Below are 16,536 nucleotides of genomic sequence, written 5' to 3' on the forward strand. Positions count from 1 at the left end.
ATATGTGTAACTGATGCACTTTGTTATAAAGCAGAAACACACACCATTGTAAAGCAATTATACTCCAATAAAGATGTTAAAAAAAATTACGTTTGTGCAGAGCTTTCCCATCAATGTGTCTCAGGTAGCTTACAGGTGTATGCCTTGCAGATGCGCTACCTTGGGATAGTAGGGAATCCAAGCCTTCAGCATCCTTATTGGCTAACCTGAATAAATTTTACAATATTCCTTTTTTTTAATGTTTTCCTCTAAGAGTTTGATAGTTTCTAGCCTTACATTTAGGTCTTTATCCTTTTGAGCTTCTTTTTGTGTATGGTGTTAGGGAGTGATCTAATCTCATATTTTTACATGTACTGTCCAGTTTTCCCAGCACCACTTATTGAAGAGGCTGTCCTTTCTCCACTGTACATTACTGCCACCTTTATCAAAGATAAGGTGTCCATATGTGCATGTGTTTATCTCTGGGCTTTCTATCCTGTTCCATTGATCTATCTTTCTGTTTTTGTGCCAGTACCATACCATCTTGATTACTGTAGCTTTGTAGTATAGTCTGAAGTCAGGGAGCCTGATTCCTCCAGCTCCTTTTTTCGTTCTCAAGATTGCTTTCGCTATTCAGGGTCTTTTGTGTTTCCATACAAATTGTGAAATTTTTTGTTCTAGTTCTGTGAAAAATGCCAGTGGTACTTTCATAGGGATTGCATTGAGTCTATAGATTGCTTTGGGTAGTAGAGTCATTTTCACAATGTTGATTCTTCCAATCCAAGAACATGGTATATCTCTCCGTCTATTTGTATCATCTTTAATTTCTTTCATCAGTGTCTTATACTTTTCTGCATACAGGCCTTTTGTCTCCTTAGGTAGGTTTATTCCTAGATATTTTATTCTTTTTGTTGCAATGGTAAATGGGAGTGTTTTCTTGATTTCACTTTCAGATTTTTCATCATTAGTATATAGGAATGCCAGAGATTTCTGTGCATTAATTTTGTATCCTGCCACTTTACCAAATTCATTGATTAGCTCTAGTAGTTTTCTGGTAGCATCTTTAGGGTTCTCTATGTATAGGATCATGTCATCTGCAAACAGTGACAGCTTTACTTCTTCTTTTCCGATTTGGATTCCTTTTATTTCCTTTTCTTCTCTGATTGCTGTGGCTAAAACTTCCAAAACTATGTTGAATAAGAGTGGTGAGAGTGGGCAACCTGGTCTTGTTCCTGATCTTAGTGGAAATGCTTTTAGTTTTTCACCATTGAGGATGATGTTTGCTGTGGGCTTGTCATATATGGCCTTTATTATGTTAGAGAAGGTTCCTTCTATGCCTACTTTCTGCAGGGTTTTTATCATAAATGGATGTTGAATTTTGTCAAAAGCTTTCTTTGCATCTATTGAGATGATCATATGGTTTTTCTCCTTCAATTTGTTAATGTGGTGTATCACATTGATAGATTTGCCTATATTGAAGAATCCTTGCATTCCTGGAATAAACCCCACTTGATCATGGTGTATGATCCTTTTAATGTTCTGTTGGATTCTGTTTGCTAGTATTTTGTTGAGGATTTTTGCATCTATGTTCATCAGTGATATTGGCCTGTAGTTTTCTTTCTTTGTGACATCCTTGTCTGGTTTTGGTATCAAGGTGATGGTGGCCTCGTAGAATGAATTTGGGAGTGTTCCTCCCTCTGCTATATTTTGGAAGAGTTGAGAAGGATAGGTGTTAGCTCTTCTCTAAATGTTTGATAGAATTCGCCTGTGAAGCCATCTGGTCCTGGGCTTTGTTTGTTGGAAGATTTTTAATCACAGTTTCAATTTCAGTGCTTGTGATTGGTCTGTTCATACTTTCTATTTCTTCCTGATTCAGTCTTGGCAGGTGGTGCATTTCTAAGAATTTGTCCATTTCTTCTAGGTTGTCCATTTTATTGGCATAGAGTTGGTTGTAGTAATCTCTCATGATCTTTTTTATTTCTGCAGTGTCAGTTGTTACTTCTCCTTTTTCATTTCTAATTCTATTGATTTGAGTCTTCTCCCTTTTTTTCTTGATGAGTCTGGCTAGTGGTTTATCTATTTTGTTTATTTTCTCAAAGAACCAGCTTTTAGTTTTATTGATCTTTGCTATTGTTTCCTTCATTTCTTTTTCATTTATTTCTGATCTGATTTTTATGATTTCTTTCCTTCTGCTAGCTTTGGGGTATTTTTGTTCTTCTTTCTCTAATTGCTTGAGGTGCAAGCTTAGGTTGTTTATTCGAGATGTTTCCTGCTTCTTAAGGTGGGCTTGTATTGCTATAAACTTCCCCCTTAGAACTGCTTTTGCTGAATCCCATAGGTTTTGGGTCGTTTTGTCTCCATTGTCATTTATTTCTAGGTATATTTTTATTCCCTTTTTAATATTTTCAGTGATCCCTTCATTATTAAGTAGTGCATTGCTTAGCCTCCATGTGTTTGTATTTTTTACAGATGTTTTCCTGTAATTGATATCTAGTCTCATGGCGTTGTGGTCAGAAAAGATACTTGATACGATTTCAATTTTCTTAAATTTACCAAGGCTTGATTTGTGACCCAAGATATGATCTATCCTGGAGAATGTTCCATGAGCACTTGAGAAAAATGTGTATTCTGTTGTTTTTGGATGGAGTGTCCTATAAATATCAATTAAGTCCATCTTGTTTAATGTATCATTTAAAGCTTGTGTTTCCTTATTTATTTTCATTTTGGATGATCTGTCCATGGGTGAAAGTGGGGTGTTTAAGTCCCTTACTATGAATGTGTTACTGTCAATTTCCCCTTTTATGGCTGTTAACATTTGTCTTATGTATTGAGGTGCTCCTATGTTGGGTGCATAAATATTTACAATTGTTATATCTTCTTCTTGGATCGATCCCTTGATCATTATGGAGTGTCCTTCTTTGTCTCTTTTAATAGTCCTTATTTTAAAGTCTATTTTGTCTGATATGAGAATTGCTACTCCAGCTTTCTTCTGGTTTCCATTTACATAGAATATCTTTTTCCATCCCCTTACTTTCAGTCTGTATGTGTCTCTAGGTCTGAAGTGGGTCTCTTTTAGACAGCATATATAAGGGTCTTGTTTTTGTATCCATTCAGCTAATCTGTGTCTTTTGGTGGGAGCATTTAGTCCATTTACATTTAAGGTAATTATCGATATGTATGTTCCTATTCCCATTTTCTAAATTGTTTTGAGTTTGTTATTGTAGGTCCTTTCCTTCTCTTGCGTTTCTTGCCTAGAGAAGATCCTTTAGCATTTGTTGTAAAGCTGGTTTGGTGGTGCTGAACTCTCTCAGCCTTTGCTTGTCTGTAAAGGTTATAATTTCTCCATCAAAACTGAATGAGATCCTTGCTGGGTAGAGTAGTCTTGGCTGCAGGTTCTTCTCCTTCATCACTTTTAGTATGTTCTGCCACTCCCTTCTGGCTTGTAGGGTTTCTGGTGAAAGATCAGCTGTTAACCTTATGGGGATTCCCTTATGTGTTATTTGTTGTTTTTCCCTTGCTGCTTTTAATATGCTTTCTTTGTATTTAATTTTTGACAGTTTGATTAATATGTGTCTTGGCGTATTTCTCCTTGTATTTATCCTGTATGGGTCTCTCTGTGCTTCCTGGACTTGATTAACTATTTCCTTTCCCATATTAGGGAAGTTTTCAACTATAATCTCTTCAAATATTTTCTCAGTCCCTTTCTTTTTCTCTTCTTCTTCTGGAACCCCTATAATTCAAATGTTGGTGCGTTTAATGTTGTCCCAGAGGTCTCTGAGTGTCCTCAGTTCTTTTCATTCTTTTTTCTTTATTCTGCTCTGCAGTAGTTATTTCCACTATTTTAACTTCCAGGTCACTTATCCGTTCTTCTGCCTCAGTTATTCTGCTATTGATCCCATCTAGAGTACTTTTAATTTCATTTATTGTGTTGTTCATCGTTGCTTGGCAGGTGGTGCATTCTAGATCCTTGTTAACTGTTTCTTGCATTTTGTCCATTCTATTTCCAACATTTCGGATCATCCTTACTATCATTATTCTAAATTCTTTTTTAGGTAGACTGCCTATTTCCTCTTCATTTGTTAGGTCTGGTGCATTTTTATATTGCTCTTTTATCTGCTGTGTGTTTTTCTGTCTTCTCATTTCACTTATCTTACTGTGTTTGGGGTCTCCTTTTTGCAGATGCAGGTTCGTAGTTCCCGCTGTTTTTGATGTCTGTCTCCAGTGGCTAAGGTTGGTTCAGTGGGTTGTGTAGGCTTCCTGGTGGAGGGGACTAGTGCCTGTGTTGTGGTGGATGAGGCTGGATCTTGTCTCTCTAGTGGGCAGGTTCACGTCTGGTGGTGTGTTTTGGGGTGTCTGTGGCCTTATTATGATTTTAGGCAGCCTCTCTGCTATTGGGTGGGGTTGTGTTCCTGTTTTGCTAGTTGTTTGGCATAGGTTGTCCAGCACTGTGGCTTGCTGGTTGTTGAGTGAAGCTGGGTGCTGGTGTTAAAATGGAGATCTCTGGGAGATTTTCGCCGTTTGATATTATGTGGAGCTGGGAGGTCTCTTGTTGACCAGTGTCCTGAAGTTGGCTCTCCTACCTCAGAGGCAGAGCCCTGATTCCTGGCTGGAGCACCAAGAGCCTTTCATCCACACGGCTCAGAATAAAAGGGAGAAAAAGTAGAGGGGATTAGTAGAAGTATGAGGAAAGAAGGAAGGAAAGGAGGGAGGGAAGGAAGGAAGGAAGGAAGGAAGAAAGAAAGAAAGAAAGAAGCAAAGAAGGAAAGAAGGCAAGAAGGAAAGAAAGGAGGGATGGAGGGAGGGAGGAAGGAAGGAAGGAGGGAAAGAAGATAAAAGACAGAAAGAAAGAAGATACAGTAAAAATAAAATAAGGTATAATAAAGTTATTGAATTAAAAAATTCTTATTTAGAAAAAAAAAAGGGACGGATAGAACCTTAGGACAAATGTTGGAAGCAAAGCTATACAGAAAAAATCTTACACAGAGGCATACACATACACCCTCACTAAAAGAGGTAAATGGGGAAAAATCATAAATCTTGCTCTCAGAGACCACCTCCTCAATTTAGGATGATTCGTTGTCTAAAGGAGGGAAGGAAGGAAGGAAAGAAAGAAAGAAAGAAAGAAGGTAAAGTATAATAACGTTATTAAAATTAAAATTAATTATTAAGAAACAAATTTTTTAAAAAACCATGGGCGGATAGAACCCTAGGACAAACGGTGGAAGCAAGACTATACAGACAAGATCTCACACAGAAGCATACACATACACATTCACAAAAGAGGAAAAGGGAAAAAAATCATAGATCTTGCTCCTAAAGTCCACTTCCTTAATTTGGGATGCTTGGTTGTCTATTCAGGTATTCCACAGATGCAGGGTATATCAAGTTGATTGTGGAGCTTTAATCCGCTGCTTCTGAGGCTGGTAGGAGAGATTTCCCTTTCTCTTTGTTCTCACAGGTCACAGGGGTTCAGCTTTGGATTTGGCCCTGCCTCTGCGTGTAGGTCGCTGGAGAGCGTCTGTTTTTTGCTCAGACAGGACGGGGTTAAAGTAGCCGCTGATTCGGGGGCTCTGGCGCACTCAGGCCGGCGGGGAGGGAGGGGCACGGAGTGCGGGGCAGGCCTGCGGCGGCAAAGGCCGGCGTGACTTTGCACCAGCCTGAGGCCCGCCGTGCGTTCTCCTGGGGAAGTTGTCCCTGGATTCCGTGAACCTGGCAGTGGCGGGCTGCACAGGCTCCGCGGAAGAGGGGTGTGGAGAGTGAACTGTGCTCGCACACCGGCCCCTTGGTGGCGGCAGCAGCAGCCTTAGCGTCTCCCGCCCGTCTCTGGGGTCCGCGCTTTTAGCCGAGGCTCGCGCCCGTCTCTGGAGTTCCTTTAAACAGCGTTCTTAAACCCCTCTCCTCACGCACCAGGAAACAAAGAGGGAAGAAAAAGTCTCTTGCCTCTTCGGCAGGTGCAGACTTTTCCCCGGACTCCCTCCCGGCTAGCCATGGTGCACTAACCCCTTCAGGCTATGTTCAAGCCGCCAAGCCCAGTCCTCTCCCTGCGCTCCGTCCGAAACCGAAATCCAAGCATCAGAGCCTCAGCTCGCAGCCCCGCCCGCCCCGGCGGGTGAGCAGACAAGCCTCTCGGGCTGGTGAGTGCCGGTCGGCACCGATCCTCTGTGCGGGAATCTCCCCGCTTTGCTCTCCGCACCCCTGTTGCTGTGCACTCCTCCGCGGCTTCGAAACTCCCCCCTCCGCCTCCCACAGTCTCCGCCCGCGAAGGGGCTTCCTAGTGTGTGGAAACTTTTCCTCCTTCACAGCTCCCTCCCACTGGTGCAGGTGCCGTCCCTATTCTTTTGTCTCTGTTTTTTCTTTTTTTTTTCCTTTTGCCCTACCCAGGTACGTGGGGAGTTTCTTGCCTTTTGGGAGGTCTGAGGTCTTCTGCCAGCCTTCAGTAGGTGTTCTGTAGGAGTTGTTCCACGTGTAGATGTATTTCTGGTGTATCTGTGGGGAGGAAGGTGATCTCCGCGTCTTACTCTTCCGCCATCTTCAAGGTCCCCCCCAATCATTTAGTTTTAAAGCAACAGTGGCCATAACATAAGAATTTTCTCATCACACAAGTTATTCACTAATTTAATTCCCATGAAACATGAATGTTGGACATTCCTAATGTGTTTAGATAAGTTGATTTCATATAGATAAGATTTCCTATTAGTTAAAGAGTTAGTTGTCATTGACCTACAAATTAAGAGAAAGGTAGAAGGAAGAAATATGGTTAGGGTTGGCTTGAAAATAGCTCCTCTTGGGAGTTCCCTGGTTGCCTAATGGTTAGGATTCTGGGCTTTCTCTGCCATGGCCCAGGTTCAGTCCCTGGTCAGGGAACTAAGATCCTACAAGCCTTCCCTTTCAGAGATCTTCCTCATCTTATAAAATAAGTTAATTAATAAAAGTTTTAAGAATGGTTCAGTAATTTTGACAGAGAACAACCAGTTTGATAACTCTTAAAATTTCCACATGAAAGTTCTAAGACATGCGAACCATAGCATTGCCCTATAATGACACAGTCAGGCTTAGGGGACTTCGGAAGGTCCAAATGCCTCAAATTCTTCCCGGTAGTTGAGTTCTTTCTTCTCGCTGGGCCGAAAGACTACCTTCCCTTCATGGTAGAGATACCGAAGGTATAAACACCCAGGATGTACCTTATTCACTGGCATTATTTCAGTGCAACACAGGCGGCGGCACAAAGGAGTGCCACGTGAACATAAGACTGGCTAGAATTGCTTCCCCGAGGCTGCTGTAAAGCTCTAGAAAGCAAGCTGTGCATGCAAGAAAACAGTTCATTACCTTTCTACCTGCATAGATAGAGGTGATACCATCAGTCGGGTTCCCGTTCTGTTACTTAAAAGCCACACTAGGGAATCACAGGACAGATGTTCTCTCTGGGAAATGATTTCATACACGACTGTCATTAGCCTATAAAAAGCATACAGGAGTTACAGCACTGGATGGACTCAGTGTTTCTTGAGCAGGCTGCACCCAAAGGTCTGCTGATGGGAAACTCTGTGGCTTCCCTGCAGGCTTGTGGTCACCTTCTCTTCACACTCTAGGTAGGGAGGTGCATCAGAGGAGCTCTCAAGAAGCACTGGAGACTTCGTGGCTTCTTCCCAGGAAACTCACTCTTCTTCACTGAGGCATTCCTGGAAGTGAATAAAAGCTGTGCAACAGGAATGTTTTTCAAGCAGCCTTGGTGCCTCCACTATCTAGTTTTGGAATGGGTATTACTGCTTTTCCCTGGCTCACCTTGTGCCTAATGGATCACACTGCACATTTTCATCCCTCTTCTGACCAGCTACTGGAGACACTGTGGACAAACTTCACCCTTCCCCGATGACACTTTTGGAGCAGCGTGCTCTCAGTGTGGTGCATTGCATAATCATCTAAGTGCCCACATTAGGCGTAGGTGTGTTGGAAGTTCCACGGCCTAGCATGGCTCCGAGTATATCTCTGCTTACTTTTGTGTTGGACCCATAGCCAGGTTTCCGCTTCCACCAGAGAGATGTCAGGCATGAGGTTCGCAACTGAATTGGAAGCCCGGTGGCTTTTTGCCGTGCAGCTCAGTTCTCTGCCCTTGAAAGAAAGCCTCCTAGATCCGTCTTCCTGAGGTTGTTTGAAGGGTGAGGAACGTTACCCATCCAAAGTAGAAAGCCACTCCTGGTTCTTCAAACTGCAGAGAGAGGGTTGTTCCCAGAGCTGCTTGTCCCTCGATGGTGCTCAGCACGCTTCTGGTATACAGTGCCCTCCAGTGAAAGACGTGATAGACGCGAGGTCCTAGGCCACGTGAGGCATACTAGAGCTAAAGCAGTCCATTGACTAAGGCTTCCAGGACACTGGTGCACCCCCAATTTGGGAGATGGGAAAAAGTGCACCTTACCCCGAGACCAGAGGTTAGGTACTCTTGGAAGTTTACCTACGGAATGCTGTGGGATGGGCTCGTGGTAAAGAATCGCCACCACCTGGTTTCATTCCGGAACACTCACTGTCCCTCACAAAGGAATTTGTGGAGTGAAGCCGAATGGGCAGTGTGTTTTTCAGCCAGCTTTGAAGCAGCAACCAAGTCACTTCCTAAGAGAGGAAAAGCGGCTTTTCCCGACATTTTCTAATAACCACCTTGACCCCACAGCGCCTTTACCAGCACTCTCTGACTTATTCCTGGAGACTTTGGGACACACTGGGCCTTTCCATAATGACACATTGGACATCTGACTACTGCATGCAGGGCAGAGCGTCACCATGTAATCACCTAGCCAGGCCTAGGGTACTTAGGCACGCCAAATTCTTCCCATTGTTACCGGTATTTCTGTACCTTTTCTTACGCTGGGCCAGAAGTCTACTTCCCCTACCTTGTGGACATACAACAGGAATGAGTACCCATGACGTATCTTAGTCTCAGGGAATGTGTCAGTTCAACTCCTTGGCCTTTACCAAGGTAGAGCCGCGCTGAAAGTGACTGTCCACTACTGTGTCCCCTAGGCTGTTATAAAGCTGTAGAAAAAGAGGTACGCCAAGAAGGGACACACTTCAGCTCCCTTCCCTCTTCGTAGGAAGAGTTGAGGCCTACTTTCTCTTTCACTTTTTGTTACTTAAAAGACACACTAGGGACTCACGGGACACATGCTCTCTCTCGGAAATGAAATTCAACACGAGTGTCTTCAGCCTGCAAATACCATATAGGACTTGCACCCCTCGATCGACTCAGTCTTTACGGAGGCGGCTCACACCACACTTTGCAGATGGGAAACTCTGGGGATTCTCATGAGGCTTGGGGTCACGTTCTCTTCCCCCTCTTGCTAGGGAGGGTCATCGGATGACCTCCTACCATGCAATGGAGACCTCAAGGCTTCTTACGAGCAAGCTCAATTTTCTTCACGGAGGCATTCCTAGAAGTGACTTAAAGATGTGAAGCATGAGTGTTTTTCAGGCAGCCGTGAGGCCTCCACTCTCTAGATTTGAAATGTGGAAACACAGCCCTTTGCAGTCTAGAAATAAAGCACTCCATTGACTCAGGCTTCATGGAAACAGCTGCACACCAAACTTTGCTGATTGGAAAACCTGGACCTTACCTTGAGGGTAGAGGTCAAGTTTAGTTTGCCCATTAACTAAAGTGCGCTTTGGGAGGAGCTAGTAGGAAGGAATTGAGACCACCCTGTCTCTTTTTTTTTTTTTGCCTTACAATGGTGTGTTAGTTTCTGCTTTATAACAAAGTGAATCAGTTATACATATACATATGATCCCATATCTCTTCCATCTTTCATCTCCCTCCCTCCCACCCTCCCTATCCCACTCCTCCAGGCGGTCACAAAGCGCTGCTCTGATCTCCCTGTGCTATGCGGCTGCTTCCCACTAGCTATCTACCTTATGTTTGGTAGTGTATATATGTCCATGCCTCTCTCTCGCTTTGTCACAGCTTACCATTCCCCCTCCTCATATCCTCAAGTCCATTCTCTAGTAGGTCTGTGTCTTTATTCCTTTCTTACCCCTAGGTTTTTCATGACAGTTTATTTTTTCTTAAGTTCCATACATATGTGTTAGCATATGTTATTTGTCTTTCTCTTTCTGACTTACTTCACTCTGTATGACAGACTCTAGGTCCATCCACCTCACTACAAATAACTAAATTTTGTTTCTTTTTATGGCTGAGTGATATTCTGTTGTATATATGTGCCTCATCTTCTTTATCCATTCATCTGTTGATGGACACTTAGGTTGCTTCCATGTCATGGCTGTTGTAAATAGAGCTGCAATGAATATTTTGGTACATGATTCTTTTTGAATTATGGTTTTCTCAGGGTATATGCCCAGTAGTGGGATTGCTGGGTCATATGGTAGTTCTATTTGTAGTTTTTTTAGGAACCTCCATACTGTTCTCCATAGTGGCTGTATCAATTTACATTCCCACCAACAGTGCAAGAGTGTTCCCTTTTCTCCACACTTTGTCCAGCATTTATTGTTTCTAGATTTTTTGATGATGGCCATTCTGACTGGTGTGACATGATATCTCATTGTAGTTTTGATTTGCATTTCTCTAATGATTAATGATGTTGAGCATTCTTTCATATGTTTGTTGGCAGTCTGTATATCTTCTTTGGAGAAATGTCTATTTATGTCTTCTGCCCATTCAGGATTGTGTTGTTTGTTATTTTGTTATTGAGCTGCATGAGCTGCTTGTAAATTTTGGAGATTACTCCTTTGTCGGTTGCTTCATTTGCAAATATTTTCTCCCATTCTGAGTGTTGTCTTTTGGTCTTGTTTATGGTTTCCTTTGCTGTGCAAAAGCTTTGAAGTTTCATTAGGTCCCATTTGTTTATTTTTGTTTTTATTTCCATTTCTCTAGGAGGTGGGTCAAAAAGGATCTTGCTGTGATTTATGTCATAGAGGTTCTGCCTATGTTTTCCTCTAAGAGTTTGATAGTGTCTCGCCTTACATTTAGGTCTTTAATCCATTTTGAGTTTATTTTTGTGTATGGTGTTAGATAGTGTTGTAATTTCATGCTTTTACATGTACCTGTCCAGTTTTCCCAGCACCACTTATTGAAAAGGCTGTCTTTTCTCCACTGTATATTCTTGCCTCCTTTATCAAAGATAAGGTGACTATATGTGCATGGGTTTATCTCTGGGTTCATATGCTGAAAGCCCAGTCTTTAAGAAACTTTGTTCCTCTGGTGTGTAGGACTCATATTCACTTTCTGTATGGGAAGGAAAACTTCACCTGGATTTGAAAGGCCTTCACAATAGATATGCCGTTGGAACACAGAGCTTTGCTTAGCTTTCAAAATACCTCCCCAAAGGGCAGTCTCACAGGTCTCTTACACACACAGTGATAGTCCCTTCTTCGCACTTCAAGGATGCCTTCCACCGAGTGAAAAGACTCAGCGCGGAGTCGTTTTTTCTTAAGTACGGCAAGAAATAATGGGCCACATTCCTCACATGAGAAACATGCTTAACGATGCCGTCCTCATGCCTTTGCCTTCTAATAGATTTGGGCGCGTCTGGTTTAGCTCCACAGACCATGGAAAACACAAAGGCTAGATTAACATGTCTTGGGAGCCAATCACTACATACGGCACACAAAAGGGATAAATTCCCTTCCCAGAAGGAGCACTGTTAGAGAAAATTTGTGCTGGTGCGAACGATCGCCTGCTGACTAAGGGGATACTTTTCCTTGTATACGTTTAGGGAGGACTTCGCTACTGTTACAGAGTCCAAGCTCGCTTTGCTTGCCGCACAACATGCCAATAAATTGTAGACGAGGCGTTGAGGCAAGGAATACGACTTTATTCAGAAAGCTGGCAGAGTGAGAAGCTTGCAGACTAATGTCTCAAAGTAACCATCTTATCAGGGTTTGTATTCCAGTTTTTATTATAGCCCAGAGAGTGGGAGGAAATGAGGAAGTAAAGTAAAATGGCCTTAAGTTTTGTGAATATCCCCTGGAATGGCCAGCCTCGGGGAGGGGATGTGTTAATTTCTTTCTTGTAGCCATCCACAGGTGGACAGGGTCTGGATGTTTCCCTGAACATAGGCACTTTGGTTTAACATTCAGGCAGAGGGGCAGGGCTCCACAAGGCAGGCTATTATGTATAAACAGTGTCTTTTTAGTGAACAACCACAGTGGGAAGCAAATCTTAAAGTAAAATAAACAGATCCCTACATGTAGTCAGATTTGGCTCTTCCCTGTTACACTACTATTCTCCATGAGGGATGCATTCTTGAAGAAAGCCTCAACATCACCTACCCCAACTCTAGTGGTTCTAGTCTGTGAAGCAAACCCCTCCCTGCTTCAGGCACTTCGCTTAAGTTCCAGGCATGGAAACCACCCTGTGCTCTCACCCAGCTTGTGAGCAACACAACCATTTCCTAAACGGGAGCCCAGCCTTTCCATGCAGTCGGGCAGGCCATCCCCTCCTATTTGGCTGTGGAACACAGAGCCTCCATCCAGCATTCCACTCGACGTGAGAACTCTTATTTGTTCATGGCTCTCTCGCACTGCATGAGGTACTCTAAATCCTCTGTCAATATCCCATTCCCTGAGAGCATCAGGGAGGTGACTCGTCCAGCATAGAAGGAACATGTACTTTTTCCTTATGGGAAAGAAGCCTTAGCCTGTACCTGAAATGCTTTCAATCTGCTTCACCTTTACAACTCAGAGCTTAACGTCCCTGGAATGTACATCTAGAAACAGCAGTATGACAGAGCTCTAAAACAAGATACCACAAGCTTCACCCTTCATGTACCTACCTCTTCCACTCAGTGAAAGAACAGATTCCATCCTTGTCCTATTTTATGTGAATAAACTGGTTAAATTTCATAGGTGAGAAACATGTTTCAATGGGCCCTCTCAAAGGCTTCGCCACCCAATTCCATGGAGTACCTTCGGCATAAGATCACCATCACATAAGAACGGCCAAAGCTAGGTTTAAAATTTTGCCGTACACATTGCTACTGACTATGGTTCACACACCAGTCCTCCTTTCCCTTCACAGAGAGAACCCTGTTAGAAACCTCGTGTGCCAGTTACTTTGTGGCAAAGAGATCTGATGGCAAAGGGGAAACTCGTCATTTTGTACGGGTTACTGGGTACATTGCTTGGATTCACTCGTGTGTACCTGTTTGGAAGAGTGACGCAGAGGCACCTGTACAAACACTCGTGTTACTAGCCTAAGAAATAAAACCTTAGGGGTTTCAGACAGAGGGTGAAGTCCAGGGCATTGCAACTTTGCTGTAGAGAAAAGTGCTCCCATGTAGCTTGTGAGATACATGTGTTTCCTAAATGGGAAACAAGCCTTCCCATACACTCTGAGAGGCTTTACTAATCTTGAGCTTTGGCACACAGTGCTACAGGAGTAGCTTTCCATGAACTGTCAGAAAGATTCCTTTTGCATGTCCCTCCCCCATTACCCTAGATACTCCTAACCCCTCGGGACAAGTTCCCCAGCTGCACGAACAATCAGTCCCTAGAAACCCACATCCCTCTACCTTGCAAGAAGCACATACATTTGCTGTCGGGGAAGGAAGTCTCATCGTTAGCTGAAAGACCAGGAATCCCTTTCACCTTTAGAAGACAGGGGCTAACCTACCATCAGGACCCTCTGGAAAGAGCAATATGCCAGAGCTCCTCAACAATATACCCCATGCTGCCACTTCCAGCACATCTTCCCCTGAGTGAAATCAGGCCATAAGAGTCGTTTCCTGAGGTAAGCAACAACAGTGTCCATTATCTATCTTGAAACACGTTTAACCATGCTTTCCCTTCGAGTTGAAGGGAGCACACCTCGTTTAGCTCATCACCACGTGGGATGGTTCATGCTTGATTTACAAGTTAATGGACAGGTCATGCTACCTCTATATAGATGACACTCAAGTGAGAACTTCCTGTCACACAAAGAACACTGAAAGGCTCTGTGCTGGTGACTTGTTAAAAAGATCTTCTGGTGCATGCAGACAATCTTCATGGTATACAGGTGACAGAGGCCTGATTGCTTCCATTCTCATGTGGTTGTTTCTCCAACAGGTTTCAAAGCAGCCTATGCCAGCACTAGTGGTACTAGTCTGTGAAATGGTTATTGGACCGCTTAGAGTGCTCAGGTTGAAGACAGGGAGACATTCCAGACAGGGAAACAACCCCATGCCTAAAAGTTGTCTCATCCCAGCTTGTGAGAAACAGAACCATTTTCTAAACGTGATACTAGACTTTCCATGTCCTCTGATAAGGCTTCACTTCTCTCCATCCTCCAACCCGGAGAGAGCTCCACAGAGCTACTGGTAATATATACAATGGTAAGGGTGTGGGTCTCTCCCCCATTTAATGAGCTCCTTCACCTGTTTGGTATGTGACAAGTTCCATGCCCTGAAAGCCCAATCTCTTTGAAACTTTGTTCCTCTGGCTTGTAGGACACACATACATTTTCTCTATGTGAAAAAAGCCTTAACCTGTATTTGAAAGGCTTTTACATCCAATTCACCTTTCAAACACAGAGCTTCACTTGGCTTTCAAATACCTCTACAAAGTGCAGTATCAGAGATCTGTAATACTTCCTGCTTCACACTTCATGGACACCTTCCACTTAGTGAATGGACATACTGTGGAGTAGTTTTTTTCTTATGTACCATAAGAAACACTCCTTACAGGAGACGCATGCTTAGCAATACCATCTACAAATCTTTAACTTCCAGTGGTTGTTGGCTCACGTTATTTAGCTCAACAGCACACTGGTAGTACAAGTGTCAGATTTACAGCTTTTGGGATCAAATCACTTCATACATCATAGAAAACGTTTAAATTCCCTTCACAAAAGGAACACTATTAGAGAAACTTTGTGTTTGTGGTATGTTGAAAGATCTTCTGCTGACTAAGGGGAAACTGTTGTATACATTTTTTTTTTGATGTGGACCATTTTTAGTCTTTATTGAATTTGTTACAATATTGCTTCTGTTTTTTATGTTTGGGGTTTTGGGCTGTGAGGCATGTGAGATCTTAGCTCCCCATCCAGGGATTGAATCTGTACCCCCTGCATTGTAAGACAAAGTCTTAACCACCGGACTGCCAGGGAAGTCCCTCGTTGTATACATTTTAATGAGGACTTTGCTACTACTATCCGTTAGCGACTCATTCGTGAAAAAAGACTCAACGTAGCTTACCCCAACTCTAGTGGTACTAGTCTGTGAAGTAACCCACGACCTGCTTCAGGTCCTTGGGTTAAGTCCCAGACATGGAAACAACCCTGTGCTCTCATCCATCTTGTGATAAACACTTTCATTTCCTAAAAGGGAAACCAGCCTTTCCATGCACTCTAGCAGGTCATTCCCTCCTATTTGGCCGTTGAACACAGAGCAACCATCCATCATTCCAATTGACGTGGGAAAGCTTTTTTTTCCAAAGACTTCTCAGTTGGAAGGTGAGCTCTTCTTGCCTGGAAGTCTGTTTCTTTTGTATTTCTTGATAACATTTTCACATAAGAGACCCTTAAAAGGTCATTGGATTTAATTACAAATACTATAATTTACTATATTAGAGGACTATATTAGAAGTCAATATTCTAAAAACTTACTGCCCCCACCTAAACTTATTTTAGGAACGCTTTTTTAGCTCTTCAAAAGTAACAACCCCAACTTCCTATACATAAACAGAGAGACTATACAACTATAATCAAGATGATTCCTAGGCAGGTAATGGCAGAGGAACTTTTATCATATTAACTGTTCCACAGATTGTTTAACTTAAAAAGAAAAAAAAGCGCTTCCCTGGTGGCGCAGTGGTTGGGAGTCCGCCTGCCGATGCAGGGGACACGGGTTCGTGCCCTGGTCCGGGAGGATCCCACATGCCGCGGAGCGCCTGGGCCTGTGGGCCATGGCCGCTGAGCCTGCGCGTCCGGAGCTTGTGCTCCGCAACGGGAGGGGCCGCGACAGTGAGAGGCCCGCATACCACAAAAAAAATAAATAAATAAAAGTCTATTTAAAGGCCCTGAAGAACAAACAAAAGGAGTCAAGAACTGGACAGGATTTAATCACTGAAAGATCTCACTGGGTGCTATCCACATTTATAATGACTTTTCCCCTGAGGACACACCCTAGTCAGAAAACTGCAATATCATTGATTTGAGGTGTGAGAGAATGCAGTTTAGGGCTGTTAGAGTAGTTATAAATTAAGAAGGGAAATCCCAAGAAGGAGGGAGTCAAAGAGGAGAAACTCCCAAATCTGTGTGTAAGTCCTCAGCTGATCGCTGAGATGCATATAAGCAGCGGAAACTCCAAGAAGCCCAGTGGAAAGCAAGAGCTGGAAGTCTGAAAACAGAGCAGGGATCTCTTCTCCTTAACAGAAGGGATCAAAATTTGGGATTTCAGTCCTGCCAAGTTAAAAGTGTTTCGCAAACACTTTGAGCTTTCTACAGACCTGGACTAGAAGAAATACAAGCCTCCACATGTTCAAGATGATCAGCCAGTAATTTAACTGCCTTCCACTATTATTAGAATGAAGATAGTCATCCAGGTTAATGATGGGCACTTATTATACTTAAAAATATTA

The sequence above is a fragment of the Tursiops truncatus genome, chromosome 11, assembly GCF_011762595.2.
Source record: "Tursiops truncatus isolate mTurTru1 chromosome 11, mTurTru1.mat.Y, whole genome shotgun sequence".
Taxonomy (NCBI): domain Eukaryota; kingdom Metazoa; phylum Chordata; class Mammalia; order Artiodactyla; family Delphinidae; genus Tursiops; species Tursiops truncatus.